This window comes from Tubulanus polymorphus, chromosome 11, assembly GCF_964204645.1.
Source record: "Tubulanus polymorphus chromosome 11, tnTubPoly1.2, whole genome shotgun sequence".
NCBI classification, from domain to species: Eukaryota; Metazoa; Nemertea; class Palaeonemertea; order Tubulaniformes; family Tubulanidae; genus Tubulanus; species Tubulanus polymorphus.
This window is the reverse complement of record NC_134035.1, coordinates 7,744,910-7,770,490: the sequence shown is the minus strand read 5'-3', so window position 1 is coordinate 7,770,490 and position 25,581 is coordinate 7,744,910. Positions and strand designations below refer to the sequence as shown.

The 25,581-nt window shown below is 41.7% G+C and overlaps 45 non-coding genes across 45 annotated transcripts; all 45 read left to right on the top strand.

The window, feature by feature from the left end:
• Positions 1-192: 192 nt before the first annotated feature.
• On the top strand, positions 193-311 carry LOC141913749 (5S ribosomal RNA). The gene has a single exon (XR_012620597.1). It is a non-coding gene; the product is annotated as a 5S ribosomal RNA (ribosomal RNA).
• Positions 312-749: 438 nt separating this feature from the next.
• Positions 750-868, top strand: LOC141913738 (5S ribosomal RNA). Its single transcript, XR_012620586.1, has one exon. It is a non-coding gene; the product is annotated as a 5S ribosomal RNA (ribosomal RNA).
• A 438-nt stretch (positions 869-1,306) lies between these two features.
• LOC141913752 (5S ribosomal RNA) lies at positions 1,307-1,425 on the top strand. The gene has a single exon (XR_012620599.1). It is a non-coding gene; the product is annotated as a 5S ribosomal RNA (ribosomal RNA).
• A 436-nt stretch (positions 1,426-1,861) lies between these two features.
• Positions 1,862-1,980, top strand: LOC141913726 (5S ribosomal RNA). The gene has a single exon (XR_012620575.1). It is a non-coding gene; the product is annotated as a 5S ribosomal RNA (ribosomal RNA).
• A 436-nt stretch (positions 1,981-2,416) lies between these two features.
• Positions 2,417-2,535, top strand: LOC141913714 (5S ribosomal RNA). Its single transcript, XR_012620564.1, has one exon. It is a non-coding gene; the product is annotated as a 5S ribosomal RNA (ribosomal RNA).
• Positions 2,536-2,973: 438 nt separating this feature from the next.
• Positions 2,974-3,092, top strand: LOC141913702 (5S ribosomal RNA). Its single transcript, XR_012620553.1, has one exon. It is a non-coding gene; the product is annotated as a 5S ribosomal RNA (ribosomal RNA).
• A 436-nt stretch (positions 3,093-3,528) lies between these two features.
• On the top strand, positions 3,529-3,647 carry LOC141913691 (5S ribosomal RNA). Its single transcript, XR_012620542.1, has one exon. It is a non-coding gene; the product is annotated as a 5S ribosomal RNA (ribosomal RNA).
• Positions 3,648-4,083: 436 nt separating this feature from the next.
• Positions 4,084-4,202, top strand: LOC141913680 (5S ribosomal RNA). The gene has a single exon (XR_012620531.1). It is a non-coding gene; the product is annotated as a 5S ribosomal RNA (ribosomal RNA).
• Positions 4,203-4,634: 432 nt separating this feature from the next.
• Positions 4,635-4,753, top strand: LOC141913667 (5S ribosomal RNA). The gene has a single exon (XR_012620520.1). It is a non-coding gene; the product is annotated as a 5S ribosomal RNA (ribosomal RNA).
• Positions 4,754-5,191: 438 nt separating this feature from the next.
• On the top strand, positions 5,192-5,310 carry LOC141913656 (5S ribosomal RNA). The gene has a single exon (XR_012620509.1). It is a non-coding gene; the product is annotated as a 5S ribosomal RNA (ribosomal RNA).
• A 438-nt stretch (positions 5,311-5,748) lies between these two features.
• On the top strand, positions 5,749-5,867 carry LOC141913750 (5S ribosomal RNA). The gene has a single exon (XR_012620598.1). It is a non-coding gene; the product is annotated as a 5S ribosomal RNA (ribosomal RNA).
• Positions 5,868-6,303: 436 nt separating this feature from the next.
• On the top strand, positions 6,304-6,422 carry LOC141913781 (5S ribosomal RNA). Its single transcript, XR_012620627.1, has one exon. It is a non-coding gene; the product is annotated as a 5S ribosomal RNA (ribosomal RNA).
• Positions 6,423-6,858: 436 nt separating this feature from the next.
• Positions 6,859-6,977, top strand: LOC141913782 (5S ribosomal RNA). Its single transcript, XR_012620628.1, has one exon. It is a non-coding gene; the product is annotated as a 5S ribosomal RNA (ribosomal RNA).
• Positions 6,978-7,415: 438 nt separating this feature from the next.
• On the top strand, positions 7,416-7,534 carry LOC141913643 (5S ribosomal RNA). The gene has a single exon (XR_012620497.1). It is a non-coding gene; the product is annotated as a 5S ribosomal RNA (ribosomal RNA).
• Positions 7,535-7,972: 438 nt separating this feature from the next.
• On the top strand, positions 7,973-8,091 carry LOC141913709 (5S ribosomal RNA). The gene has a single exon (XR_012620559.1). It is a non-coding gene; the product is annotated as a 5S ribosomal RNA (ribosomal RNA).
• Positions 8,092-8,529: 438 nt separating this feature from the next.
• LOC141913748 (5S ribosomal RNA) lies at positions 8,530-8,648 on the top strand. The gene has a single exon (XR_012620596.1). It is a non-coding gene; the product is annotated as a 5S ribosomal RNA (ribosomal RNA).
• A 436-nt stretch (positions 8,649-9,084) lies between these two features.
• On the top strand, positions 9,085-9,203 carry LOC141913631 (5S ribosomal RNA). Its single transcript, XR_012620486.1, has one exon. It is a non-coding gene; the product is annotated as a 5S ribosomal RNA (ribosomal RNA).
• Positions 9,204-9,641: 438 nt separating this feature from the next.
• On the top strand, positions 9,642-9,760 carry LOC141913747 (5S ribosomal RNA). Its single transcript, XR_012620595.1, has one exon. It is a non-coding gene; the product is annotated as a 5S ribosomal RNA (ribosomal RNA).
• Positions 9,761-10,196: 436 nt separating this feature from the next.
• On the top strand, positions 10,197-10,315 carry LOC141913745 (5S ribosomal RNA). Its single transcript, XR_012620593.1, has one exon. It is a non-coding gene; the product is annotated as a 5S ribosomal RNA (ribosomal RNA).
• A 436-nt stretch (positions 10,316-10,751) lies between these two features.
• Positions 10,752-10,870, top strand: LOC141913708 (5S ribosomal RNA). The gene has a single exon (XR_012620558.1). It is a non-coding gene; the product is annotated as a 5S ribosomal RNA (ribosomal RNA).
• A 438-nt stretch (positions 10,871-11,308) lies between these two features.
• On the top strand, positions 11,309-11,427 carry LOC141913620 (5S ribosomal RNA). The gene has a single exon (XR_012620475.1). It is a non-coding gene; the product is annotated as a 5S ribosomal RNA (ribosomal RNA).
• A 438-nt stretch (positions 11,428-11,865) lies between these two features.
• LOC141913746 (5S ribosomal RNA) lies at positions 11,866-11,984 on the top strand. The gene has a single exon (XR_012620594.1). It is a non-coding gene; the product is annotated as a 5S ribosomal RNA (ribosomal RNA).
• Positions 11,985-12,420: 436 nt separating this feature from the next.
• Positions 12,421-12,539, top strand: LOC141913608 (5S ribosomal RNA). Its single transcript, XR_012620464.1, has one exon. It is a non-coding gene; the product is annotated as a 5S ribosomal RNA (ribosomal RNA).
• A 437-nt stretch (positions 12,540-12,976) lies between these two features.
• LOC141913596 (5S ribosomal RNA) lies at positions 12,977-13,095 on the top strand. Its single transcript, XR_012620453.1, has one exon. It is a non-coding gene; the product is annotated as a 5S ribosomal RNA (ribosomal RNA).
• A 438-nt stretch (positions 13,096-13,533) lies between these two features.
• LOC141913584 (5S ribosomal RNA) lies at positions 13,534-13,652 on the top strand. Its single transcript, XR_012620442.1, has one exon. It is a non-coding gene; the product is annotated as a 5S ribosomal RNA (ribosomal RNA).
• Positions 13,653-14,090: 438 nt separating this feature from the next.
• Positions 14,091-14,209, top strand: LOC141913744 (5S ribosomal RNA). The gene has a single exon (XR_012620592.1). It is a non-coding gene; the product is annotated as a 5S ribosomal RNA (ribosomal RNA).
• A 436-nt stretch (positions 14,210-14,645) lies between these two features.
• Positions 14,646-14,764, top strand: LOC141913707 (5S ribosomal RNA). Its single transcript, XR_012620557.1, has one exon. It is a non-coding gene; the product is annotated as a 5S ribosomal RNA (ribosomal RNA).
• Positions 14,765-15,202: 438 nt separating this feature from the next.
• On the top strand, positions 15,203-15,321 carry LOC141913573 (5S ribosomal RNA). Its single transcript, XR_012620431.1, has one exon. It is a non-coding gene; the product is annotated as a 5S ribosomal RNA (ribosomal RNA).
• A 436-nt stretch (positions 15,322-15,757) lies between these two features.
• Positions 15,758-15,876, top strand: LOC141913561 (5S ribosomal RNA). Its single transcript, XR_012620420.1, has one exon. It is a non-coding gene; the product is annotated as a 5S ribosomal RNA (ribosomal RNA).
• A 438-nt stretch (positions 15,877-16,314) lies between these two features.
• LOC141913549 (5S ribosomal RNA) lies at positions 16,315-16,433 on the top strand. The gene has a single exon (XR_012620409.1). It is a non-coding gene; the product is annotated as a 5S ribosomal RNA (ribosomal RNA).
• Positions 16,434-16,869: 436 nt separating this feature from the next.
• On the top strand, positions 16,870-16,988 carry LOC141913537 (5S ribosomal RNA). Its single transcript, XR_012620398.1, has one exon. It is a non-coding gene; the product is annotated as a 5S ribosomal RNA (ribosomal RNA).
• A 437-nt stretch (positions 16,989-17,425) lies between these two features.
• LOC141913525 (5S ribosomal RNA) lies at positions 17,426-17,544 on the top strand. The gene has a single exon (XR_012620386.1). It is a non-coding gene; the product is annotated as a 5S ribosomal RNA (ribosomal RNA).
• Positions 17,545-17,980: 436 nt separating this feature from the next.
• On the top strand, positions 17,981-18,099 carry LOC141913759 (5S ribosomal RNA). Its single transcript, XR_012620606.1, has one exon. It is a non-coding gene; the product is annotated as a 5S ribosomal RNA (ribosomal RNA).
• Positions 18,100-18,535: 436 nt separating this feature from the next.
• Positions 18,536-18,654, top strand: LOC141913512 (5S ribosomal RNA). Its single transcript, XR_012620375.1, has one exon. It is a non-coding gene; the product is annotated as a 5S ribosomal RNA (ribosomal RNA).
• A 436-nt stretch (positions 18,655-19,090) lies between these two features.
• LOC141913500 (5S ribosomal RNA) lies at positions 19,091-19,209 on the top strand. The gene has a single exon (XR_012620364.1). It is a non-coding gene; the product is annotated as a 5S ribosomal RNA (ribosomal RNA).
• A 438-nt stretch (positions 19,210-19,647) lies between these two features.
• LOC141913489 (5S ribosomal RNA) lies at positions 19,648-19,766 on the top strand. The gene has a single exon (XR_012620353.1). It is a non-coding gene; the product is annotated as a 5S ribosomal RNA (ribosomal RNA).
• Positions 19,767-20,203: 437 nt separating this feature from the next.
• Positions 20,204-20,322, top strand: LOC141913725 (5S ribosomal RNA). Its single transcript, XR_012620574.1, has one exon. It is a non-coding gene; the product is annotated as a 5S ribosomal RNA (ribosomal RNA).
• Positions 20,323-20,758: 436 nt separating this feature from the next.
• On the top strand, positions 20,759-20,877 carry LOC141913477 (5S ribosomal RNA). Its single transcript, XR_012620342.1, has one exon. It is a non-coding gene; the product is annotated as a 5S ribosomal RNA (ribosomal RNA).
• Positions 20,878-21,313: 436 nt separating this feature from the next.
• Positions 21,314-21,432, top strand: LOC141913466 (5S ribosomal RNA). Its single transcript, XR_012620331.1, has one exon. It is a non-coding gene; the product is annotated as a 5S ribosomal RNA (ribosomal RNA).
• Positions 21,433-21,869: 437 nt separating this feature from the next.
• LOC141913721 (5S ribosomal RNA) lies at positions 21,870-21,988 on the top strand. The gene has a single exon (XR_012620570.1). It is a non-coding gene; the product is annotated as a 5S ribosomal RNA (ribosomal RNA).
• Positions 21,989-22,424: 436 nt separating this feature from the next.
• Positions 22,425-22,543, top strand: LOC141913454 (5S ribosomal RNA). The gene has a single exon (XR_012620320.1). It is a non-coding gene; the product is annotated as a 5S ribosomal RNA (ribosomal RNA).
• Positions 22,544-22,979: 436 nt separating this feature from the next.
• LOC141913443 (5S ribosomal RNA) lies at positions 22,980-23,098 on the top strand. The gene has a single exon (XR_012620309.1). It is a non-coding gene; the product is annotated as a 5S ribosomal RNA (ribosomal RNA).
• A 436-nt stretch (positions 23,099-23,534) lies between these two features.
• On the top strand, positions 23,535-23,653 carry LOC141913531 (5S ribosomal RNA). Its single transcript, XR_012620392.1, has one exon. It is a non-coding gene; the product is annotated as a 5S ribosomal RNA (ribosomal RNA).
• Positions 23,654-24,089: 436 nt separating this feature from the next.
• Positions 24,090-24,208, top strand: LOC141913431 (5S ribosomal RNA). The gene has a single exon (XR_012620298.1). It is a non-coding gene; the product is annotated as a 5S ribosomal RNA (ribosomal RNA).
• Positions 24,209-24,644: 436 nt separating this feature from the next.
• Positions 24,645-24,763, top strand: LOC141913775 (5S ribosomal RNA). Its single transcript, XR_012620621.1, has one exon. It is a non-coding gene; the product is annotated as a 5S ribosomal RNA (ribosomal RNA).
• The last annotated feature ends 818 nt before the right edge of the window (positions 24,764-25,581 follow it).

The window sequence follows — 25,581 nt, the reverse complement described above, 5'->3', positions numbered from 1 at the left end:
CGCCGATCCTTGAGCGAAGGGAAAGGCGTTTGTTTCTACATCTTTCGATGGAGCGAATGGATAATTGTACCTGGTTTATTCAGTTGAGCAATTGAAACTGTGTTAAAAGAGACATAAAAAGTGGATGCCTCGCTGAGGTGGCGATCCTATCGAGAAGGTAATATCAAAACGGTTAGATTGATACGTTTTGTTGTCTACGGCCATACCACGTTGAAAGCACCGGTTCTCGTCCGATCACCGAAGTTAAGCAACGTCGGGCCCGGTTAGTACTTGGATGGGTGACCGCCTGGGAATACCGGGTGCTGTAGACTTTTTTCAAATTTTGCTCGATTTATTTCAAAAATTAAAAGCACTCGTAAACAGCCGTTTATTTGTTTGTTTATTTGCTTGTTCGTTTTCGCCATTAGTTGAACGAAGCCGTCAAAATTTTGTTGTCGCAGATATATTCCCAAATCGATACTTTGTTAGAGATAGAAGATTGGATGTTTTCTGGTAATGTGACGTCACAGATTGTGTTGCTAAGTAGCTGTTCTCATAGTTTCCTCCGCCTTATTCAACGCCGATCCTTGAGCGAAGGGAAAGGCGTTTGTTTCTACATCTTTCGATGGAGCGAATGGATAATTGTACCTGGTTTTATCAGTTGAGCAATTGAAACTGTGTTAAAAGAGACATAAAAAGTGGATGCCTCGCTGAGGTGGCGATCCTATCGAGAAGGTAATATCAAAACGGTTAGATTTATACGTTTTGTTGTCTACGGCCATACCACGTTGAAAGCACCGGTTCTCGTCCGATCACCGAAGTTAAGCAACGTCGGGCCCGGTTAGTACTTGGATGGGTGACCGCCTGGGAATACCGGGTGCTGTAGACTTTTTTCAAATTTTGCTCGATTTATTTCAAAAATTAAAAGCACTCGCAAACAGCCGTTTATTTGTTTGTTTATTTGCTTGTTTGTTTACGCCATTAGTTGAACGAAGGTGTCAAAATTTTGTTGTCGCAGATATATTCCCAAATCGGTACTTTGTTAGAGATAGAAGATTGGATGTTTTCTGGTAATGTGACGTCACAGATTGTGTTGCTAAGTAGCTGTTCTCATAGTTTCCTCCGCCTTATTCAACGCCGATCCTTGAGCGAAGGGAAAGGCGTTTGTTTCTACATCTTTCGATGGAGCGAATGGATAATTGTACCTGGTTTTATCAGTTGAGCAATTGAAACTGTGTTAAAAGAGACATAAAAAGTGGATGCCTCGCTGAGGTGGCGATCCTATCGAGAAGGTAATATCAAAACGGTTAGATTTATACGTTTTGTTGTCTACGGCCATACCACGTTGAAAGCACCGGTTCTCGTCCGATCACCGAAGTTAAGCAACGTCGGGCCCGCTTAGTACTTGGATGGGTGACCGCCTGGGAATACCGGGTGCTGTAGACTTTTTTCAAATTTTGCTCGATTTATTTCAAAAATTAAAAGCACTCGCAAACAGCCGTTTATTTGTTTGTTTATTTGCTTGTTTGTTTTCGCCATTAGTTGAACGAAGCCGTCAAAATTTTGTTGTCGCAGATATATTCCCAAATCGATACTTTGTTAGATAGAAGATTGGATGTTTTCTGGTAATGTGACGTCACAGATTGTGTTGCTAAGTAGCTGTTCTCATAGTTTCCTCCGCCTTATTCAACGCCGATCCTTGAGCGAAGGGAAAGGCGTTTGTTTCTACATCTTTCGATGGAGCGAATGGATAATTGTACCTGGTTTTATCAGTTGAGCAATTGAAACTGTGTTAAAAGAGACATAAAAAGTGGATGCCTCGCTGAGGTGGCGATCCTATCGAGAAGGTAATATCAAAATGGTTAGATTTATACGTTTTGTTGTCTACGGCCATACCACGTTGAAAGCACCGGTTCTCGTCCGATCACCGAAGTTAAGCAACGTCGGGCCCGGTTAGTACTTGGATGGGTGACCGCCTGGGAATACCGGGTGCTGTAGACTTTTTTCAAATTTTGCTCGATTTATTTCAAAAATTAAAAGCACTCGCAAACAGCCGTTTATTTGTTTGTTTATTTGCTTGTTTGTTTTCGCCATTAGTTGAACGAAGCTGTCAAAATTTTGTTGTCGCAGATATATTCCCAAATCGATACTTTGTTAGATAGAAGATTGGATGTTTTCTGGTAATGTGACGTCACAGATTGTGTTGCTAAGTAGCTGTTCTCATAGTTTCCTCCGCCTTATTCAACGCCGATCCTTGAGCGAAGGGAAAGGCGTTTGTTTCTACATCTTTCGATGGAGCGAATGGATAATTGTACCTGGTTTTATCAGTTGAGCAATTGAAACTGTGTTAAAAGAGACATAAAATGTGGATGCCTCGCTGAGGTGGCGATCCTATCGAGAAGGTAATATCAAAACGGTTAGATTGATACGTTTTGTTGTCTACGGCCATACCACGTTGAAAGCACCGGTTCTCGTCCGATCACCGAAGTTAAGCAACGTCGGGCCCGGTTAGTACTTGGATGGGTGACCGCCTGGGAATACCGGGTGCTGTAGACTTTTTTCAAATTTTGCTCGATTTATTTCAAAAATTAAAAGCACTCGTAAACAGCCGTTTATTTGTTTGTTTATTTGCTTGTTCGTTTTCGCCATTAGTTGAACGAAGCCGTCAAAATTTTGTTGTCGCAGATATATTCCCAAATCGATACTTTGTTAGAGATAGAAGATTGGATGTTTTCTGGTAATGTGACGTCACAGATTGTTTTGCTAAGTAGCTGTTCTCATAGTTTCCTCCGCCTTATTCAACGCCGATCCTTGAGCGAAGGGAAAGGCGTTTGTTTCTACATCTTTCGATGGAGCGAATGGATAATTGTACCTGGTTTTATCAGTTGAGCAATTGAAACTGTGTTAAAAGAGACATAAAAAGTGGATGCCTCGCTGAGGTGGCGATCCTATCGAGAAGGTAATATCAAAACGGTTAGATTGATACGTTTTGTTGTCTACGGCCATACCACGTTGAAAGCACCGGTTCTCGTCCGATCACCGAAGTTAAGCAACGTCGGGCCCGGTTAGTACTTGGATGGGTGACCGCCTGGGAATACCGGGTGCTGTAGACTTTTTTCAAATTTTGCTCGATTTATTTCAAAAATTAAAAGCACTCGCAAACAGCCGTTTATTTGTTTGTTTATTTGCTTGTTTGTTTTCGCCATTAGTTGAACGAAGCCGTCAAAATTTTGTTGTCGCAGATATATTCCCAAATCGATACTTTGTTAGATAGAAGATTGGATGTTTTCTGGTAATGTGACGTCACAGATTGTGTTGCTAAGTAGCTGTTCTCATAGTTTCCTCCGCCTTATTCAACGCCGATCCTTGAGCGAAGGGAAAGGCGTTTGTTTCTACATCTTTCGATGGAGCGAATGGATAATTGTACCTGGTTTTATCAGTTGAGCAATTGAAACTGTGTTAAAAGAGACATAAAAAGTGGATGCCTCGCTGAGGTTGCGATCCTATCGAGAAGGTAATATCAAAACGGTTAGATTGATACGTTTTGTTGTCTACGGCCATACCACGTTGAAAGCACCGGTTCTCGTCCGATCACCGAAGTTAAGCAACGTCGGGCCCGGTTAGTACTTGGATGGGTGACCGCCTGGGAATACCGGGTGCTGTAGACTTTTTTCAAATTTTGCTCGATTTATTTCAAAAATTAAAAGCACTCGTAAACAGCCGTTTATTTGTTTGTTTATTTGCTTGTTCGTTTTCGCCATTAGTTGAACGAAGCCGTCAAAATTTTGTTGTCGCAGATATATTCCCAAATCGATACTTTGTTAGATAGAAGATTGGATGTTTTCTGGTAATGTGACGTCACAGATTGTGTTGCTAAGTAGCTGTTCTCATAGTTTCCTCCGCCTTATTCAACGCCGATCCTTGAGCGAAGGGAAAGGCGTTTGTTTCTACATCTTTCGATGGAGCGAATGGATAATTGTACCTGGTTTTATCAGTTGAGCAATTGAAACTGTGTTAAAAGAGACATAAAAAGTGGATGCCTCGCTGAGGTGGCGATCCTATCGAGAAGGTAATATCAAAATGGTTAGATTTATACGTTTTGTTGTCTACGGCCATACCACGTTGAAAGCACCGGTTCTCGTCCGATCACCGAAGTTAAGCAACGTCGGGCCCGGTTAGTACTTGGATGGGTGACCGCCTGGGAATACCGGGTGCTGTAGACTTTTTTCAAATTTTGCTCGATTTATTTCAAAAATTAAAAGCACTCGCAAACAGCCGTTTATTTGTTTGTTTATTTGCTTGTTTGTTTTCGCCATTAGTTGAACGAAGCTGTCAAAATTTTGTTGTCGCAGATATATTCCCAAATCGATACTTTGTTAGATAGAAGATTGGATGTTTTCTGGTAATGTGACGTCACAGATTGTGTTGCTAAGTAGCGGTTCTCATAGTTTCCTCCGCCTTATTCAACGCCGATCCTTGAGCGAAGGGAAAGGCGTTTGTTTCTACATCTTTCGATGGAGCGAATGGATAATTGTACCTGGTTTATTCAGTTGAGCAATTGAAACTGTGTTAAAAGAGACATAAAAAGTGGATGCCTCGCTGAGGTGGCGATCCTATCGAGAAGGTAATATCAAAACGGTTAGATTGATACGTTTGTCTACGGCCATACCACGTTGAAAGCACCGGTTCTCGTCCGATCACCGAAGTTAAGCAACGTCGGGCCCGGTTAGTACTTGGATGGGTGACCGCCTGGGAATACCGGGTGCTGTAGACTTTTTTCAAATTTTGCTCGATTTATTTCAAAAATTAAAAGCACTCGTAAACAGCCGTTTATTTGTTTGTTTATTTGCTTGTTCGTTTTCGCCATTAGTTGAACGAAGCCGTCAAAATTTTGTTGTCGCAGATATATTCCCAAATCGATACTTTGTTAGAGATAGAAGATTGGATGTTTTCTGGTAATGTGACGTCACAGATTGTGTTGCTAAGTAGCTGTTCTCATAGTTTCCTCCGCCTTATTCAACGCCGATCCTTGAGCGAAGGGAAAGGCGTTTGTTTCTACATCTTTCGATGGAGCGAATGGATAATTGTACCTGGTTTTATCAGTTGAGCAATTGAAACTGTGTTAAAAGAGACATAAAAAGTGGATGCCTCGCTGAGGTGGCGATCCTATCGAGAAGGTAATATCAAAACGGTTAGATTTATACGTTTTGTTGTCTACGGCCATACCACGTTGAAAGCACCGGTTCTCGTCCGATCACCGAAGTTAAGCAACGTCGGGCCCGGTTAGTACTTGGATGGGTGACCGCCTGGGAATACCGGGTGCTGTAGACTTTTTTCAAATTTTGCTCGATTTATTTCAAAAATTAAAAGCACTCGCAAACAGCCGTTTATTTGTTTGTTTATTTGCTTGTTTGTTTACGCCATTAGTTGAACGAAGGTGTCAAAATTTTGTTGTCGCAGATATATTCCCAAATCGGTACTTTGTTAGAGATAGAAGATTGGATGTTTTCTGGTAATGTGACGTCACAGATTGTGTTGCTAAGTAGCTGTTCTCATAGTTTCCTCCGCCTTATTCAACGCCGATCCTTGAGCGAAGGGAAAGGCGTTTGTTTCTACATCTTTCGATGGAGCGAATGGATAATTGTACCTGGTTTTATCAGTTGAGCAATTGAAACTGTGTTAAAAGAGACATAAAAAGTGGATGCCTCGCTGAGGTGGCGATCCTATCGAGAAGGTAATATCAAAACGGTTAGATTTATACGTTTTGTTGTCTACGGCCATACCACGTTGAAAGCACCGGTTCTCGTCCGATCACCGAAGTTAAGCAACGTCGGGCCCGCTTAGTACTTGGATGGGTGACCGCCTGGGAATACCGGGTGCTGTAGACTTTTTTCAAATTTTGCTCGATTTATTTCAAAAATTAAAAGCACTCGCAAACAGCCGTTTATTTGTTTGTTTATTTGCTTGTTTGTTTTCGCCATTAGTTGAACGAAGCCGTCAAAATTTTGTTGTCGCAGATATATTCCCAAATCGATACTTTGTTAGATAGAAGATTGGATGTTTTCTGGTAATGTGACGTCACAGATTGTTTTGCTAAGTAGCTGTTCTCATAGTTTCCTCCGCCTTATTCAACGCCGATCCTTGAGCGAAGGGAAAGGCGTTTGTTTCTACATCTTTCGATGGAGCGAATGGATAATTGTACCTGGTTTTATCAGTTGAGCAATTGAAACTGTGTTAAAAGAGACATAAAAAGTGGATGCCTCGCTGAGGTGGCGATCCTATCGAGAAGGTAATATCAAAACGGTTAGATTTATACGTTTTGTTGTCTACGGCCATACCACGTTGAAAGCACCGGTTCTCGTCCGATCACCGAAGTTAAGCACCGTCGGGCCCGGTTAGTACTTGGATGGGTGACCGCCTGGGAATACTGGGTGCTGTAGACTTTTTTCAAATTTTGCTCGATTTATTTCAAAAATCAAAAGCACTCGCAAACAGCCGTTTATTTGTTTGTTTATTTGCTTGTTTGTTTTCGCCATTAGTTGAACGAAGCTGTCAAAATTTTGTTGTCGCAGATATATTCCCAAATCGATACTTTGTTGGATAGAAGATTGGATGTTTTCTGGTAATGTGACGTCACAGATTGTGTTGCTAAGTAGCTGTTCTCATAGTTTCCTCCGCCTTATTCAACGCCGATCCTTGAGCGAAGGGAAAGGCGTTTGTTTCTACATCTTTCGATGGAGCGAATGGATAATTGTACCTGGTTTTATCAGTTGAGCAATTGAAACTGTGTTAAAAGAGACATAAAAAGTGGATGCCTCGCTGAGGTGGCGATCCTATCGAGAAGGTAATATCAAAACGGTTAGATTGATACGTTTTGTTGTCTACGGCCATACCACGTTGAAAGCACCGGTTCTCGTCCGATCACCGAAGTTAAGCAACGTCGGGCCCGGTTAGTACTTGGATGGGTGACAGCCTGGGAATACCGGGTGCTGTAGACATTTTTCAAATTTTGCTCGATTTATTTCAAAAATTAAAAGCACTCGTAAACAGCCGTTTATTTGTTTGTTTATTTGCTTGTTCGTTTTCGCCATTAGTTGAACGAAGCCGTCAAAATTTTGTTGTCGCAGATATATTCCCAAATCGATACTTTGTTAGAGATAGAAGATTGGATGTTTTCTGGTAATGTGACGTCACAGATTGTTTTGCTAAGTAGCTGTTCTCATAGTTTCCTCCGCCTTATTCAACGCCGATCCTTGAGCGAAGGGAAAGGCGTTTGTTTCTACATCTTTCGATGGAGCGAATGGATAATTGTACCTGGTTTTATCAGTTGAGCAATTGAAACTGTGTTAAAAGAGACATAAAAAGTGGATGCCTCGCTGAGGTGGCGATCCTATCGAGAAGGTAATATCAAAACGGTTAGATTTATACGTTTTGTTGTCTACGGCCATACCACGTTGAAAGCACCGGTTCTCGTCCGATCACCGAAGTTAAGCAACGTCGGGCCCGGTTAGTACTTGGATGGGTGACCGCCTGGGAATACCGGGTGCTGTAGACTTTTTTCAAATTTTGCTCGATTTATTTCAAAAATTAAAAGCACTCGCAAACAGCCGTTTATTTGTTTGTTTATTTGCTTGTTTGTTTACGCCATTAGTTGAACGAAGGTGTCAAAATTTTGTTGTCGCAGATATATTCCCAAATCGGTACTTTGTTAGAGATAGAAGATTGGATGTTTTCTGGTAATGTGACGTCACAGATTGTGTTGCTAAGTAGCTGTTCTCATAGTTTCCTCCGCCTTATTCAACGCCGATCCTTGAGCGAAGGGAAAGGCGTTTGTTTCTACATCTTTCGATGGAGCGAATGGATAATTGTACCTGGTTTTATCAGTTGAGCAATTGAAACTGTGTTAAAAGAGACATAAAAAGTGGATGCCTCGCTGAGGTGGCGATCCTATCGAGAAGGTAATATCAAAACGGTTAGATTTATACGTTTTGTTGTCTACGGCCATACCACGTTGAAAGCACCGGTTCTCGTCCGATCACCGAAGTTAAGCAACGTCGGGCCCGGTTAGTACTTGGATGGGTGACCGCCTGGGAATACCGGGTGCTGTAGACATTTTTCAAATTTTGCTCGATTTATTTCAAAAATTAAAAGCACTCGTAAACAGCCGTTTATTTGTTTGTTTATTTGCTTGTTCGTTTTCGCCATTAGTTGAACGAAGCCGTCAAAATTTTGTTGTCGCAGATATATTCCCAAATCGATACTTTGTTAGAGATAGAAGATTGGATGTTTTCTGGTAATGTGACGTCACAGATTGTTTTGCTAAGTAGCTGTTCTCATAGTTTCCTCCGCCTTATTCAACGCCGATCCTTGAGCGAAGGGAAAGGCGTTTGTTTCTACATCTTTCGATGGAGCGAATGGATAATTGTACCTGGTTTTATCAGTTGAGCAATTGAAACTGTGTTAAAAGAGACATAAAAAGTGGATGCCTCGCTGAGGTGGCGATCCTATCGAGAAGGTAATATCAAAATGGTTAGATTTATACGTTTTGTTGTCTACGGCCATACCACGTTGAAAGCACCGGTTCTCGTCCGATCACCGAAGTTAAGCAACGTCGGGCCCGCTTAGTACTTGGATGGGTGACCGCCTGGGAATACCGGGTGCTGTAGACTTTTTTCAAATTTTGCTCGATTTATTTCAAAAATTAAAAGCACTCGCAAACAGCCGTTTATTTGTTTGTTTATTTGCTTGTTTGTTTTCGCCATTAGTTGAACGAAGCCGTCAAAATTTTGTTGTCGCAGATATATTCCCAAATCGATACTTTGTTAGATAGAAGATTGGACGTTTTCTGGTAATGTGACGTCACAGATTGTGTTGCTAAGTAGCTGTTCTCATAGTTTCCTCCGCCTTATTCAACGCCGATCCTTGAGCGAAGGGAAAGGCGTTTGTTTCTACATCTTTCGATGGAGCGAATGGATAATTGTACCTGGTTTTATCAGTTGAGCAATTGAAACTGTGTTAAAAGAGACATAAAAAGTGGATGCCTCGCTGAGGTGGCGATCCTATCGAGAAGGTAATATCAAAACGGTTAGATTTATACGTTTTGTTGTCTACGGCCATACCACGTTGAAAGCACCGGTTCTCGTCCGATCACCGAAGTTAAGCAACGTCGGGCCCGGTTAGTACTTGGATGGGTGACCGCCTGGGAATACCGGGTGCTGTAGACTTTTTTCAAATTTTGCTCGATTTATTTCAAAAATTAAAAGCACTCGCAAACAGCCGTTTATTTGTTTGTTTATTTGCTTGTTTGTTTACGCCATTAGTTGAACGAAGGTGTCAAAATTTTGTTGTCGCAGATATATTCCCAAATCGGTACTTTGTTAGAGATAGAAGATTGGATGTTTTCTGGTAATGTGACGTCACAGATTGTGTTGCTAAGTAGCTGTTCTCATAGTTTCCTCCGCCTTATTCAACGCCGATCCTTGAGCGAAGGGAAAGGCGTTTGTTTCTACATCTTTCGATGGAGCGAATGGATAATTGTACCTGGTTTTATCAGTTGAGCAATTGAAACTGTGTTAAAAGAGACATAAAAAGTGGATGCCTCGCTGAGGTGGCGATCCTATCGAGAAGGTAATATCAAAACGGTTAGATTTATACGTTTTGTTGTCTACGGCCATACCACGTTGAAAGCACCGGTTCTCGTCCGATCACCGAAGTTAAGCAACGTCGGGCCCGCTTAGTACTTGGATGGGTGACCGCCTGGGAATACCGGGTGCTGTAGACTTTTTTCAAATTTTGCTCGATTTATTTCAAAAATTAAAAGCACTCGCAAACAGCCGTTTATTTGTTTGTTTATTTGCTTGTTTGTTTTCGCCATTAGTTGAACGAAGCCGTCAAAATTTTGTTGTCGCAGATATATTCCCAAATCGATACTTTGTTAGATAGAAGATTGGATGTTTTCTGGTAATGTGACGTCACAGATTGTGTTGCTAAGTAGCTGTTCTCATAGTTTCCTCCGCCTTATTCAACGCCGATCCTTGAGCGAAGGGAAAGGCGTTTGTTTCTACATCTTTCGATGGAGCGAATGGATAATTGTACCTGGTTTTATCAGTTGAGCAATTGAAACTGTGTTAAAAGAGACATAAAAAGTGGATGCCTCGCTGAGGTGGCGATCCTATCGAGAAGGTAATATCAAAACGGTTAGATTTATACGTTTTGTTGTCTACGGCCATACCACGTTGAAAGCACCGGTTCTCGTCCGATCACCGAAGTTAAGCACCGTCGGGCCCGGTTAGTACTTGGATGGGTGACCGCCTGGGAATACCGGGTGCTGTAGACTTTTTTCAAATTTTGCTCGATTTATTTCAAAAATCAAAAGCACTCGCAAACAGCCGTTTATTTGTTTGTTTATTTGCTTGTTTGTTTTCGCCATTAGTTGAACGAAGCTGTCAAAATTTTGTTGTCGCAGATATATTCCCAAATCGATACTTTGTTGGATAGAAGATTGGATGTTTTCTGGTAATGTGACGTCACAGATTGTGTTGCTAAGTAGCTGTTCTCATAGTTTCCTCCGCCTTATTCAACGCCGATCCTTGAGCGAAGGGAAAGGCGTTTGTTTCTACATCTTTCGATGGAGCGAATGGATAATTGTACCTGGTTTTATCAGTTGAGCAATTGAAACTGTGTTAAAAGAGACATAAAAAGTGGATGCCTCGCTGAGGTGGCGATCCTATCGAGAAGGTAATATCAAAACGGTTAGATTGATACGTTTTGTTGTCTACGGCCATACCACGTTGAAAGCACCGGTTCTCGTCCGATCACCGAAGTTAAGCAACGTCGGGCCCGGTTAGTACTTGGATGGGTGACCGCCTGGGAATACCGGGTGCTGTAGACATTTTTCAAATTTTGCTCGATTTATTTCAAAAATTAAAAGCACTCGTAAACAGCCGTTTATTTGTTTGTTTATTTGCTTGTTCGTTTTCGCCATTAGTTGAACGAAGCCGTCAAAATTTTGTTGTCGCAGATATATTCCCAAATCGATACTTTGTTAGAGATAGAAGATTGGATGTTTTCTGGTAATGTGACGTCACAGATTGTTTTGCTAAGTAGCTGTTCTCATAGTTTCCTCCGCCTTATTCAACGCCGATCCTTGAGCGAAGGGAAAGGCGTTTGTTTCTACATCTTTCGATGGAGCGAATGGATAATTGTACCTGGTTTTATCAGTTGAGCAATTGAAACTGTGTTAAAAGAGACATAAAAAGTGGATGCCTCGCTGAGGTGGCGATCCTATCGAGAAGGTAATATCAAAACGGTTAGATTTATACGTTTTGTTGTCTACGGCCATACCACGTTGAAAGCACCGGTTCTCGTCCGATCACCGAAGTTAAGCAACGTCGGGCCCGGTTAGTACTTGGATGGGTGACCGCCTGGGAATACCGGGTGCTGTAGACTTTTTTCAAATTTTGCTCGATTTATTTCAAAAATTAAAAGCACTCGCAAACAGCCGTTTATTTGTTTGTTTATTTGCTTGTTTGTTTACGCCATTAGTTGAACGAAGGTGTCAAAATTTTGTTGTCGCAGATATATTCCCAAATCGGTACTTTGTTAGAGATAGAAGATTGGATGTTTTCTGGTAATGTGACGTCACAGATTGTGTTGCTAAGTAGCTGTTCTCATAGTTTCCTCCGCCTTATTCAACGCCGATCCTTGAGCGAAGGGAAAGGCGTTTGTTTCTACATCTTTCGATGGAGCGAATGGATAATTGTACCTGGTTTTATCAGTTGAGCAATTGAAACTGTGTTAAAAGAGACATAAAAAGTGGATGCCTCGCTGAGGTGGCGATCCTATCGAGAAGGTAATATCAAAACGGTTAGATTTATACGTTTTGTTGTCTACGGCCATACCACGTTGAAAGCACCGGTTCTCGTCCGATCACCGAAGTTAAGCAACGTCGGGCCCGCTTAGTACTTGGATGGGTGACCGCCTGGGAATACCGGGTGCTGTAGACTTTTTTCAAATTTTGCTCGATTTATTTCAAAAATTAAAAGCACTCGCAAACAGCCGTTTATTTGTTTGTTTATTTGCTTGTTTGTTTTCGCCATTAGTTGAACGAAGCCGTCAAAATTTTGTTGTCGCAGATATATTCCCAAATCGATACTTTGTTAGATAGAAGATTGGACGTTTTCTGGTAATGTGACGTCACAGATTGTGTTGCTAAGTAGCTGTTCTCATAGTTTCCTCCGCCTTATTCAACGCCGATCCTTGAGCGAAGGGAAAGGCGTTTGTTTCTACATCTTTCGATGGAGCGAATGGATAATTGTACCTGGTTTTATCAGTTGAGCAATTGAAACTGTGTTAAAAGAGACATAAAAAGTGGATGCCTCGCTGAGGTGGCGATCCTATCGAGAAGGTAATATCAAAACGGTTAGATTTATACGTTTTGTTGTCTACGGCCATACCACGTTGAAAGCACCGGTTCTCGTCCGATCACCGAAGTTAAGCAACGTCGGGCCCGGTTAGTACTTGGATGGGTGACCGCCTGGGAATACCGGGTGCTGTAGACTTTTTTCAAATTTTGCTCGATTTATTTCAAAAATTAAAAGCACTCGTAAACAGCCGTTTATTTGTTTGTTTATTTGCTTGTTCGTTTTCGCCATTAGTTAACGAAGCCGTCAAAATTTTGTTGTCGCAGATATATTCCCAAATCGATACTTTGTTAGAGATAGAAGATTGGATGTTTTCTGGTAATGTGACGTCACAGATTGTTTTGCTAAGTAGCTGTTCTCATAGTTTCCTCCGCCTTATTCAACGCCGATCCTTGAGCGAAGGGAAAGGCGTTTGTTTCTACATCTTTCGATGGAGCGAATGGATAATTGTACCTGGTTTTATCAGTTGAGCAATTGAAACTGTGTTAAAAGAGACATAAAAAGTGGATGCCTCGCTGAGGTGGCGATCCTATCGAGAAGGTAATATCAAAACGGTTGGATTGATACGTTTTGTTGTCTACGGCCATACCACGTTGAAAGCACCGGTTCTCGTCCGATCACCGAAGTTAAGCAACGTCGGGCCCGGTTAGTACTTGGATGGGTGACCGCCTGGGAATACCGGGTGCTGTAGACTTTTTTCAAATTTTGCTCGATTTATTTCAAAAATTAAAAGCACTCGTAAACAGCCGTTTATTTGTTTGTTTATTTGCTTGTTCGTTTTCGCCATTAGTTGAACGAAGCCGTCAAAATTTTGTTGTCGCAGATATATTCCCAAATCGATACTTTGTTAGAGATAGAAGATTGGATGTTTTCTGGTAATGTGACGTCACAGATTGTGTTGCTAAGTAGCTGTTCTCATAGTTTCCTCCGCCTTATTCAACGCCGATCCTTGAGCGAAGGGAAAGGCGTTTGTTTCTACATCTTTCGATGGAGCGAATGGATAATTGTACCTGGTTTTATCAGTTGAGCAATTGAAACTGTGTTAAAAGAGACATAAAAAGTGGATGCCTCGCTGAGGTGGCGATCCTATCGAGAAGGTAATATCAAAACCGTTAGATTTATACGTTTTGTTGTCTACGGCCATACCACGTTGAAAGCACCGGTTCTCGTCCGATCACCGAAGTTAAGCAACGTCGGGCCCGGTTAGTACTTGGATGGGTGACCGCCTGGGAATACCGGGTGCTGTAGACTTTTTTCAAATTTTGCTCGATTTATTTCAAAAATTAAAAGCACTCGCAAACAGCCGTTTATTTGTTTGTTTATTTGCTTGTTTGTTTACGCCATTAGTTGAACGAAGGTGTCAAAATTTTGTTGTCGCAGATATATTCCCAAATCGGTACTTTGTTAGAGATAGAAGATTGGATGTTTTCTGGTAATGTGACGTCACAGATTGTGTTGCTAAGTAGCTGTTCTCATAGTTTCCTCCGCCTTATTCAACGCCGATCCTTGAGCGAAGGGAAAGGCGTTTGTTTCTACATCTTTCGATGGAGCGAATGGATAATTGTACCTGGTTTTATCAGTTGAGCAATTGAAACTGTGTTAAAAGAGACATAAAAAGTGGATGCCTCGCTGAGGTGGCGATCCTATCGAGAAGGTAATATCAAAACGGTTAGATTTATACGTTTTGTTGTCTACGGCCATACCACGTTGAAAGCACCGGTTCTCGTCCGATCACCGAAGTTAAGCACCGTCGGGCCCGGTTAGTACTTGGATGGGTGACCGCCTGGGAATACCGGGTGCTGTAGACTTTTTTCAAATTTTGCTCGATTTATTTCAAAAATCAAAAGCACTCGCAAACAGCCGTTTATTTGTTTGTTTATTTGCTTGTTTGTTTTCGCCATTAGTTGAACGAAGCTGTCAAAATTTTGTTGTCGCAGATATATTCCCAAATCGATACTTTGTTGGATAGAAGATTGGATGTTTTCTGGTAATGTGACGTCACAGATTGTGTTGCTAAGTATCTGTTCTCATAGTTTCCTCCGCCTTATTCAACGCCGATCCTTGAGCGAAGGGAAAGGCGTTTGTTTCTACATCTTTCGATGGAGCGAATGGATAATTGTACCTGGTTTTATCAGTTGAGCAATTGAAACTGTGTTAAAAGAGACATAAAAAGTGGATGCCTCGCTGAGGTGGCGATCCTATCGAGAAGGTAATATCAAAACGGTTAGATTGATACGTTTTGTTGTCTACGGCCATACCACGTTGAAAGCACCGGTTCTCGTCCGATCACCGAAGTTAAGCAACGTCGGGCCCGGTTAGTACTTGGATGGGTGACCGCCTGGGAATACCGGGTGCTGTAGACATTTTTCAAATTTTGCTCGATTTATTTCAAAAATTAAAAGCACTCGTAAACAGCCGTTTATTTGTTTGTTTATTTGCTTGTTCGTTTTCGCCATTAGTTGAACGAAGCCGTCAAAATTTTGTTGTCGCAGATATATTCCCAAATCGATACTTTGTTAGAGATAGAAGATTGGATGTTTTCTGGTAATGTGACGTCACAGATTGTTTTGCTAAGTAGCTGTTCTCATAGTTTCCTCCGCCTTATTCAACGCCGATCCTTGAGCGAAGGGAAAGGCGTTTGTTTCTACATCTTTCGATGGAGCGAATGGATAATTGTACCTGGTTTTATCAGTTGAGCAATTGAAACTGTGTTAAAAGAGACATAAAAAGTGGATGCCTCGCTGAGGTGGCGATCCTATCGAGAAGGTAATATCAAAACGGTTAGATTCATACGTTTTGTTGTCTACGGCCATACCACGTTGAAAGCACCGGTTCTCGTCCGATCACCGAAGTTAAGCAACGTCGGGCCCGGTTAGTACTTGGATGGGTGACCGCCTGGGAATACCGGGTGCTGTAGACTTTTTTCAAATTTTGCTCGATTTATTTCAAAAATTAAAAGCACTCGCAAACAGCCGTTTATTTGTTTGTTTATTTGCTTGTTTGTTTTCGCCATTAGTTGAACGAAGCTGTCAAAATTTTGTTGTCGCAGATATATTCCCAAATCGATACTTTGTTAGATAGAAGATTGGATGTTTTCTGGTAATGTGACGTCACAGATTGTGTTGCTAAGTAGCTGTTCTCATAGTTTCCTCCGCCTTATTCAACGCCGATCCTTGAGCGAAGGGAAAGGCGTTTGTTTCTACATCTTTCGATGGAGCGAATGGATAATTGTACCTGGTTTTATCAGTTGAGCAATTGAAACTGTGTTAAAAGAGACATAAAAAGTGGATGCCTCGCTGAGGTGGCGATCCTATCGAGAAGGTAATATCAAAACGGTTAGATTGATACGTTTTGTTGTCTACGGCCATACCACGTTGAAAGCACCGGTTCTCGTCCGATCACCGAAGTTAAGCAACGTCGGGCCCGGTTAGTACTTGGATGGGTGACCGCCTGGGAATACCGGGTGCTGTAGACTTTTTTCAAATTTTGCTCGATTTATTTCAAAAATTAAAAGCACTCGTAAACAGCCGTTTATTTGTTTGTTTATTTGCTTGTTCGTTTTCGCCATTAGTTGAACGAAGCCGTCAAAATTTTGTTGTCGCAGATATATTCCCAAATCGATACTTTGTTAGAGATAGAAGATTGGATGTTTTCTGGTAATGTGACGTCACAGATTGTGTTGCTAAGTAGCTGTTCTCATAGTTTCCTCCGCCTTATTCAACGCCGATCCTTGAGCGAAGGGAAAGGCGTTTGTTTCTACATCTTTCGATGGAGCGAATGGATAATTGTACCTGGTTTTATCAGTTGAGCAATTGAAACTGTGTTAAAAGAGACATAAAAAGTGGATGCCTCGCTGAGGTGGCGATCCTATCGAGAAGGTAATATCAAAACGGTTAGATTGATACGTTTTGTTGTCTACGGCCATACCACGTTGAAAGCACCGGTTCTCGTCCGATCACCGAAGTTAAGCAACGTCGGGCCCGGTTAGTACTTGGATGGGTGACCGCCTGGGAATACCGGGTGCTGTAGACTTTTTTCAAATTTTGCTCGATTTATTTCAAAAATTAAAAGCACTCGTAAACAGCCGTTTATTTGTTTGTTTATTTGCTTGTTTGTTTTCGCCATTAGTTGAACGAAGCCGTCAAAATTTTGTTGTCGCAGATATATTCCCAAATCGATACTTTGTTAGATAGAAGATTGGATGTTTTCTGGTAATGTGACGTCACAGATTGTGTTGCTAAGTAGCTGTTCTCATAGTTTCCTCCGCCTTATTCAACGCCGATCCTTGAGCGAAGGGAAAGGCGTTTGTTTCTACATCTTTCGATGGAGCGAATGGATAATTGTACCTGGTTTTATCAGTTGAGCAATTGAAACTGTGTTAAAAGAGACATAAAAAGTGGATGCCTCGCTGAGGTGGCGATCCTATCGAGAAGGTAATATCAAAACGGTTAGATTTATACGTTTTGTTGTCTACGGCCATACCACGTTGAAAGCACCGGTTCTCGTCCGATCACCGAAGTTAAGCAACGTCGGGCCCGGTTAGTACTTGGATGGGTGACCGCCTGGGAATACCGGGTGCTGTAGACTTTTTCAAATTTTGCTCGATTTATTTCAAAAATTAAAAGCACTCGCAAACAGCCGTTTATTTGTTTGTTTATTTGCTTGTTTGTTTTCGCCATTAGTTGAACGAAGCTGTCAAAATTTTGTTGTCGCAGATATATTCCCAAATCGATACTTTGTTAGAGATAGAAGATTGGATGTTTTCTGGTAATGTGACGTCACAGATTGTGTTGCTAAGTAGCTGTTCTCATAGTTTCCTCCGCCTTATTCAACGCCGATCCTTGAGCGAAGGGAAAGGCGTTTGTTTCTACATCTTTCGATGGAGCGAATGGATAATTGTACCTGGTTTTATCAGTTGAGCAATTGAAACTGTGTTAAAAGAGACATAAAAAGTGCATGCCTCGCTGAGGTGGCGATCCTATCGAGAAGGTAATATCAAAACGGTTAGATTGATACGTTTTGTTGTCTACGGCCATACCACGTTGAAAGCACCGGTTCTCGTCCGATCACCGAAGTTAAGCAACGTCGGGCCCGGTTAGTACTTGGATGGGTGACCGCCTGGGAATACCGGGTGCTGTAGACTTTTTTCAAATTTTGCTCGATTTATTTCAAAAATTAAAAGCACTCGTAAACAGCCGTTTATTTGTTTGTTTATTTGCTTGTTTGTTTTCGCCATTAGTTGAACGAAGCCGTCAAAATTTTGTTGTCGCAGATATATTCCCAAATCGATACTTTGTTAGATGGAAGATTGGATGTTTTCTGGTAATGTGACGTCACAGATTGTGTTGCTAAGTAGCTGTTCTCATAGTTTCCTCCGCCTTATTCAACGCCGATCCTTGAGCGAAGGGAAAGGCGTTTGTTTCTACATCTTTCGATGGAGCGAATGGATAATTGTACCTGGTTTTATCAGTTGAGCAATTGAAACTGTGTTAAAAGAGACATAAAAAGTGGATGCCTCGCTGAGGTGGCGATCCTATCGAGAAGGTAATATCAAAACGGTTAGATTTATACGTTTTGTTGTCTACGGCCATACCACGTTGAAAGCACCGGTTCTCGTCCGATCACCGAAGTTAGGCAACGTCGGGCCCGGTTAGTACTTGGATGGGTGACCGCCTGGGAATACCTGGTGCTGTAGACTTTTTTCAAATTTTGCTCGATTTATTTCAAAAATTAAAAGCACTCGCAAACAGCCGTTTATTTGTTTGTTTATTTGCTTGTTTGTTTTCGCCATTAGTTGAACGAAGCCGTCAAAATTTTGTTGTCGCAGATATATTCCCAAATCGATACTTTGTTAGATAGAAGATTGGATGTTTTCTGGTAATGTGACGTCACAGATTGTGTTGCTAAGTAGCTGTTCTCATAGTTTCCTCCGCCTTATTCAACGCCGATCCTTGAGCGAAGGGAAAGGCGTTTGTTTCTACATCTTTCGATGGAGCGAATGGATAATTGTACCTGGTTTTATCAGTTGAGCAATTGAAACTGTGTTAAAAGAGACATAAAAAGTGGATGCCTCGCTGAGGTGGCGATCCTATCGAGAAGGTAATATCAAAACGGTTAGATTGATACGTTTTGTTGTCTACGGCCATACCACGTTGAAAGCACCGGTTCTCGTCCGATCACCGAAGTTAAGCAACGTCGGGCCCGGTTAGTACTTGGATGGGTGACCGCCTGGGAATACCGGGTGCTGTAGACTTTTTTCAAATTTTGCTCGATTTATTTCAAAAATTAAAAGCACTCGCAAACAGCCGTTTATTTGTTTGTTTATTTGCTAGTTTGTTTTCGCCATTAGTTGAACGAAGCTGTCAAAATTTTGTTGTCGCAGATATATTCCCAAATCGATACTTTGTTAGATAGAAGATTGGATGTTTTCTGGTAATGTGACGTCACAGATTGTGTTGCTAAGTAGCTGTTCTCATAGTTTCCTCCGCCTTATTCAACGCCGATCCTTGAGCGAAGGGAAAGGCGTTTGTTTCTACATCTTTCGATGGAGCGAATGGATAATTATACCTGGTTTTATCAGTTGAGCAATTGAAACTCTGTTAAAAGAGACATAAAAAGTGGATGCCTCGCTGAGGTGGCGATCCTATCGAGAAGGTAATATCAAAACGGTTAGATTGATACGTTTTGTTGTCTACGGCCATACCACGTTGAAAGCACCGGTTCTCGTCCGATCACCGAAGTTAAGCAACGTCGGGCCCGGTTAGTACTTGGATGGGTGACCGCCTGGGAATACCGGGTGCTGTAGACTTTTTTCAAATTTTGCTCGATTTATTTAAAAAATTAAAAGCACTCGCGAACAGCCGTTTATTTGTTTGTTTATTTGCTTGTTTGTTTTCGCCATTAGTTGAACGAAGCTGTCAAAATTTTGTTGTCGCAGATATATTCCCAAATCGATACTTTGTTAGATAGAAGATTGGATGTTTTCTGGTAATGTGACGTCACAGATTGTGTTGCTAAGTAGCTGTTCTCATAGTTTCCCACCGCCTTATTCAACGCCGATCCTTGAGCGAAGGGAAAGGCGTTTGTTTCTACATCTTTCGATGGAGCGAATGGATAATTGGTACCTGGTTTTATCAGTTGAGCAATTGAAACTGTGTTAAAAGAGACATAAAAAGTGGATGCCTCGCTGAGGTGGCGATCCTATCGAGAAGGTAATATCAAAACGGTTAGATTGATACGTTTTGTTGTCTACGGCCATACCACGTTGAAAGCACCGGTTCTCGTCCGATCACCGAAGTTAAGCAACGTCGGGCCCGGTTAGTACTTGGATGGGTGACCGCCTGGGAATACCGGGTGCTGTAGACTTTTTTCAAATTTTGCTCGATTTATTTCAAAAATCAAAAGCACTCGCAAACAGCCGTTTATTTGTTTGTTTATTTGCTTGTTTGTTTTCGCCATTAGTTGAACGAAGCTGTCAAAATTTTGTTGTCGCAGATATATTCCCAAATCGATACTTTGTTAGATAGAAGATTGGATGTTTTCTGGTAATGTGACGTCACAGATTGTGTTGCTAAGTAGCTGTTCTCATAGTTTCCTCCGCCTTATTCAACGCCGATCCTTGAGCGAAGGGAAAGGCGTTTGTTTCTACATCTTTCGATGGAGCGAATGGATAATTGGTACCTGGTTTTATCAGTTGAGCAATTGAAACTCTGTTAAAAGAGACATAAAAAGTGGATGCCTCGCTGAGGTGGCGATCCTATCGAGAAGGTAATATCAAAACGGTTAGATTGATACGTTTTGTTGTCTACGGCCATACCACGTTGAAAGCACCGGTTCTCGTCCGATCACCGAAGTTAAGCAACGTCGGGCCCGGTTAGTACTTGGATGGGTGACCGCCTGTGAATACCGGGTGCTGTAGACTTTTTTCAAATTTTGCTCGATTTATTTCAAAAATTAAAAGCACTCGCAAACAGCCGTTTATTTGTTTGTTTATTTGCTTGTTTGTTTTCGCCATTAGTTGAACGAAGCCGTCAAAATTTTGTTGTCGCAGATATATTCCCAAATCGATACTTTGTTCGATAGAAGATTGGATGTTTTCTGGTAATGTGACGTCACAGATTGTGTTGCTAAGTAGCTGTTCTCATAGTTTCCTCCGCCTTATTCAACGCCGATCCTTGAGCGAAGGGAAAGGCGTTTGTTTCTACATCTTTCGATGGAGCGAATGGATAATTGTACCTGGTTTTATCAGTTGAGCAATTGAAACTGTGTTAAAAGAGACATAAAAAGTGGATGCCTCGCTGAGGTGGCGATCCTATCGAGAAGGTAATATCAAAACGGTTAGATTGATACGTTTTGTTGTCTACGGCCATACCACGTTGAAAGCACCGGTTCTCGTCCGATCACCGAAGTTAAGCAACGTCGGGCCCGGTTAGTACTTGGATGGGTGACCGCCTGGGAATACCGGGTGCTGTAGACTTTTTTCAAATTTTGCTCGATTTATTTCAAAAATTAAAAGCACTCGCAAACAGCCGTTTATTTGTTTGTTTATTTGCTAGTTTGTTTTCGCCATTAGTTGAACGAAGCTGTCAAAATTTTGTTGTCGCAGATATATTCCCAAATCGATACTTTGTTAGATAGAAGATTGGATGTTTTCTGGTAATGTGACGTCACAGATTGTGTTGCTAAGTAGCTGTTCTCATAGTTTCCTCCGCCTTATTCAACGCCGATCCTTGAGCGAAGGGAAAGGCGTTTGTTTCTATATCTTTCGATGGAGCGAATGGATAATTGTACCTGGTTTTATCAGTTGAGCAATTGAAACTGTGTTAAAAGAGACATAAAAAGTGGACGCCTCGCTGAGGTGGCGATCCTATCGAGAAGGTAATATCAAAACGGTTAGATTGATACGTTTTGTTGTCTACGGCCATACCACGTTGAAAGCACCGGTTCTCGTCCGATCACCGAAGTTAAGCAACGTCGGGCCCGGTTAGTACTTGGATGGGTGACCGCCTGGGAATACCGGGTGCTGTAGACTTTTTTCAAATTTTGCTCGATTTATTTCAAAAATTAAAAGCACTCGTAAACAGCCGTTTATTTGTTTGTTTATTTGCTTGTTTGTTTTCGCCATTAGTTGAACGAAGCCGTCAAAATTTTGTTGTCGCAGATATATTCCCAAATCGATACTTTGTTAGATGGAAGATTGGATGTTTTCTGGTAATGTGACGTCACAGATTGTGTTGCTAAGTAGCTGTTCTCATAGTTTCCTCCGCCTTATTCAACGCCGATCCTTGAGCGAAGGGAAAGGCGTTTGTTTCTACATCTTTCGATGGAGCGAATGGATAATTGGTACCTGGTTTTATCAGTTGAGCAATTGAAACTCTGTTAAAAGAGACATAAAAAGTGGATGCCTCGCTGAGGTGGCGATCCTATCGAGAAGGTAATATCAAAACGGTTAGATTGATACGTTTTGTTGTCTACGGCCATACCACGTTGAAAGCACCGGTTCTCGTCCGATCACCGAAGTTAAGCAACGTCGGGCCCGGTTAGTACTTGGATGGGTAACCGCCTGGGAATACCGGGTGCTGTAGACTTTTTTCAAATTTTGCTCGATTTATTTCAAAAATTAAAAGCACTCGCAAACAGCCGTTTATTTGTTTGTTTATTTGCTTGTTTGTTTTCGCCATTAGTTGAACGAAGCCGTCAAAATTTTGTTGTCGCAGATATATTCCCAAATCGATACTTTGTTAGATAGAAGATTGGATGTTTTCTGGTAATGTGACGTCACAGATTGTGTTGCTAAGTAGCTGTTCTCATAGTTTCCTCCGCCTTATTCAACGCCGATCCTTGAGCGAAGGGAAAGGCGTTTGTTTCTACATCTTTCGATGGAGCGAATGGATAATTGTACCTGGTTTTATCAGTTGAGCAATTGAAACTGTGTTAAAAGAGACATAAAAAGTGGATGCCTCGCTGAGGTGGCGATCCTATCGAGAAGGTAATATCAAAACGGTTAGATTGATACGTTTTGTTGTCTACGGCCATACCACGTTGAAAGCACCGGTTCTCGTCCGATCACCGAAGTTAAGCAACGTCGGGCCCGGTTAGTACTTGGATGGGTGACCGCCTGGGAATACCGGGTGCTGTAGACTTTTTTCAAATTTTGCTCGATTTATTTCAAAAATTAAAAGCACTCGCAAACAGCCGTTTATTTGTTTGTTTATTTGCTAGTTTGTTTTCGCCATTAGTTGAACGAAGCTGTCAAAATTTTGTTGTCGCAGATATATTCCCAAATCGATACTTTGTTAGAGAGAAGATTGGATGTTTTCTGGTAATGTGACGTCACAGATTGTGTTGCTAAGTAGCTGTTCTCATAGTTTCCTCCGCCTTATTCAACGCCGATCCTTGAGCGAAGGGAAAGGCGTTTGTTTCTATATCTTTCGATGGAGCGAATGGATAATTGTACCTGGTTTTATCAGTTGAGCAATTGAAACTGTGTTAAAAGAGACATAAAAAGTGGACGCCTCGCTGAGGTGGCGATCCTATCGAGAAGGTAATATCAAAACGGTTAGATTGATACGTTTTGTTGTCTACGGCCATACCACGTTGAAAGCACCGGTTCTCGTCCGATCACCGAAGTTAAGCAACGTCGGGCCCGGTTAGTACTTGGATGGGTGACCGCCTGGGAATACCGGGTGCTGTAGACTTTTTTCAAATTTTGCTCGATTTATTTCAAAAATTAAAAGCACTCGTAAACAGCCGTTTATTTGTTTGTTTATTTGCTTGTTTGTTTTCGCCATTAGTTGAACGAAGCCGTCAAAATTTTGTTGTCGCAGATATATTCCCAAATCGATACTTTGTTAGATGGAAGATTGGATGTTTTCTGGTAATGTGACGTCACAGATTGTGTTGCTAAGTAGCTGTTCTCATAGTTTCCTCCGCCTTATTCAACGCCGATCCTTGAGCGAAGGGAAAGGCGTTTGTTTCTACATCTTTCGATGGAGCGAATGGATAATTGTACCTGGTTTTATCAGTTGAGCAATTGAAACTGTGTTAAAAGAGACATAAAAAGTGGATGCCTCGCTGAGGTGGCGATCCTATCGAGAAGGTAATATCAAAACGGTTAGATTGATACGTTTTGTTGTCTACGGCCATACCACGTTGAAAGCACCGGTTCTCGTCCGATCACCGAAGTTAAGCAACGTCGGGCCCGGTTAGTACTTGGATGGGTGACCGCCTGGGAATACCTGGTGCTGTAGACTTTTTTCAAATTTTGCTCGATTTATTTCAAAAATTAAAAGCACTCGCAAACAGCCGTTTATTTGTTTGTTTATTTGCTTGTATGTTTTCGCCATTAGTTGAACGAAGCCGTCAAAATTTTGTTGTCGCAGATATATTCCCAAATCGATACTTTGTTAGATAGAAGATTGGATGTTTTCTGGTAATGTGACGTCACAGATTGTGTTGCTAAGTAGCTGTTCTCATAGTTTCCTCCGCCTTATTCAACGCCGATCCTTGAGCGAAGGGAAAGGCGTTTGTTTCTACATCTTTCGATGGAGCGAATGGATAATTGTACCTGGTTTTATCAGTTGAGCAATTGAAACTGTGTTAAAAGAGACATAAAAAGTGGATGCCTCGCTGAGGTGGCGATCCTATCGAGAAGGTAATATCAAAACGGTTAGATTGATACGTTTTGTTGTCTACGGCCATACCACGTTGAAAGCACCGGTTCTCGTCCGATCACCGAAGTTAAGCAACGTCGGGCCCGGTTAGTACTTGGATGGGTGACCGCCTGGGAATACCGGGTGCTGTAGACTTTTTTCAAATTTTGCTCGATTTATTTCAAAAATTAAAAGCACTCGCAAACAGCCGTTTATTTGTTTGTTTATTTGCTAGTTTGTTTTCGCCATTAGTTGAACGAAGCTGTCAAAATTTTGTTGTCGCAGATATATTCCCAAATCGATACTTTGTTAGATAGAAGATTGGATGTTTTCTGGTAATGTGACGTCACAGATTGTGTTGCTAAGTAGCTGTTCTCATAGTTTCCTCCGCCTTATTCAACGCCGATCCTTGAGCGAAGGGAAAGGCGTTTGTTTCTATATCTTTCGATGGAGCGAATGGATAATTGTACCTGGTTTTATCAGTTGAGCAATTGAAACTGTGTTAAAAGAAACATAAAAAGTGGACGCCTCGCTGAGGTGGCGATCCTATCGAGAAAGTAATATCAAAACGGTTAGATTGATACGTTTTGTTGTCTACGGCCATACCACGTTGAAAGCACCGGTTCTCGTCCGATCACCGAAGTTAAGCAACGTCGGGCCCGGTTAGTACTTGGATGGGTGACCGCCTGGGAATACCGGGTCCTGTAGACTTTTTTCAAATTTTGCTCGATTTATTTCGAAAATTAAAAGCACTCGCAAACAGCCGTTTATTTGCTTGTTTGTTTTCGCCATTAGTTGAACGAAGCTGTCAAAATTTTGTTGTCGCAGATATATTCCCAAATCGATACTTTGTTAGATAGAAGATTGGATGTTTTCTGGTAATGTGACGTCACAGATTGTGTTGCTAAGTAGCTGTTCTCATAGTTTCCTCCGCCTTATTCAACGCCGATCCTTGAGCGAAGGGAAAGGCGTTTGTTTCTACATCTTTCGATGGAGCGAATGGATAATTGTACCTGGTTTTATCAGTTGAGCAATTGAAACTGTGTTAAAAGAGACATAACAAGAAAATTAATTTCAGAAAATTATTTGACGCCTGCGAAAAAATATAGAATTTCTGGGCTAAGCTAATGTGGAATTGCAAATTTGAAATCGAAGTTTTAAGAAATTTGGGGAATGATGAGATTTTGCGATTGGGTAGATGATACAGGTCTTCGACTCTAGTAGTGGTTTAAATTTTTTTATTGAAAATTCGTCAATAATTGATCGCGAACTTGCGACCGACTTCATTTACTTATGCCTCTAAGCTGGTCTGCAACTTCATTGCCTCCATGGTTGAAGAAAGAGCTCTTCTGATGTCTGCTTCATCATGACTTCGAGCATATCGTGTGGCCTAGCCAGCCGGCCCGGTCCCCGGGCCACGGGTTTGGCTGTCACTCGATATCCTAGAGTCTTGAGTCTGGGTGGGTTGAAGTAGACATTGTCATTTAAAATAACATGCTTATGTTGTTCTGTATGAATTACCCGTGTGT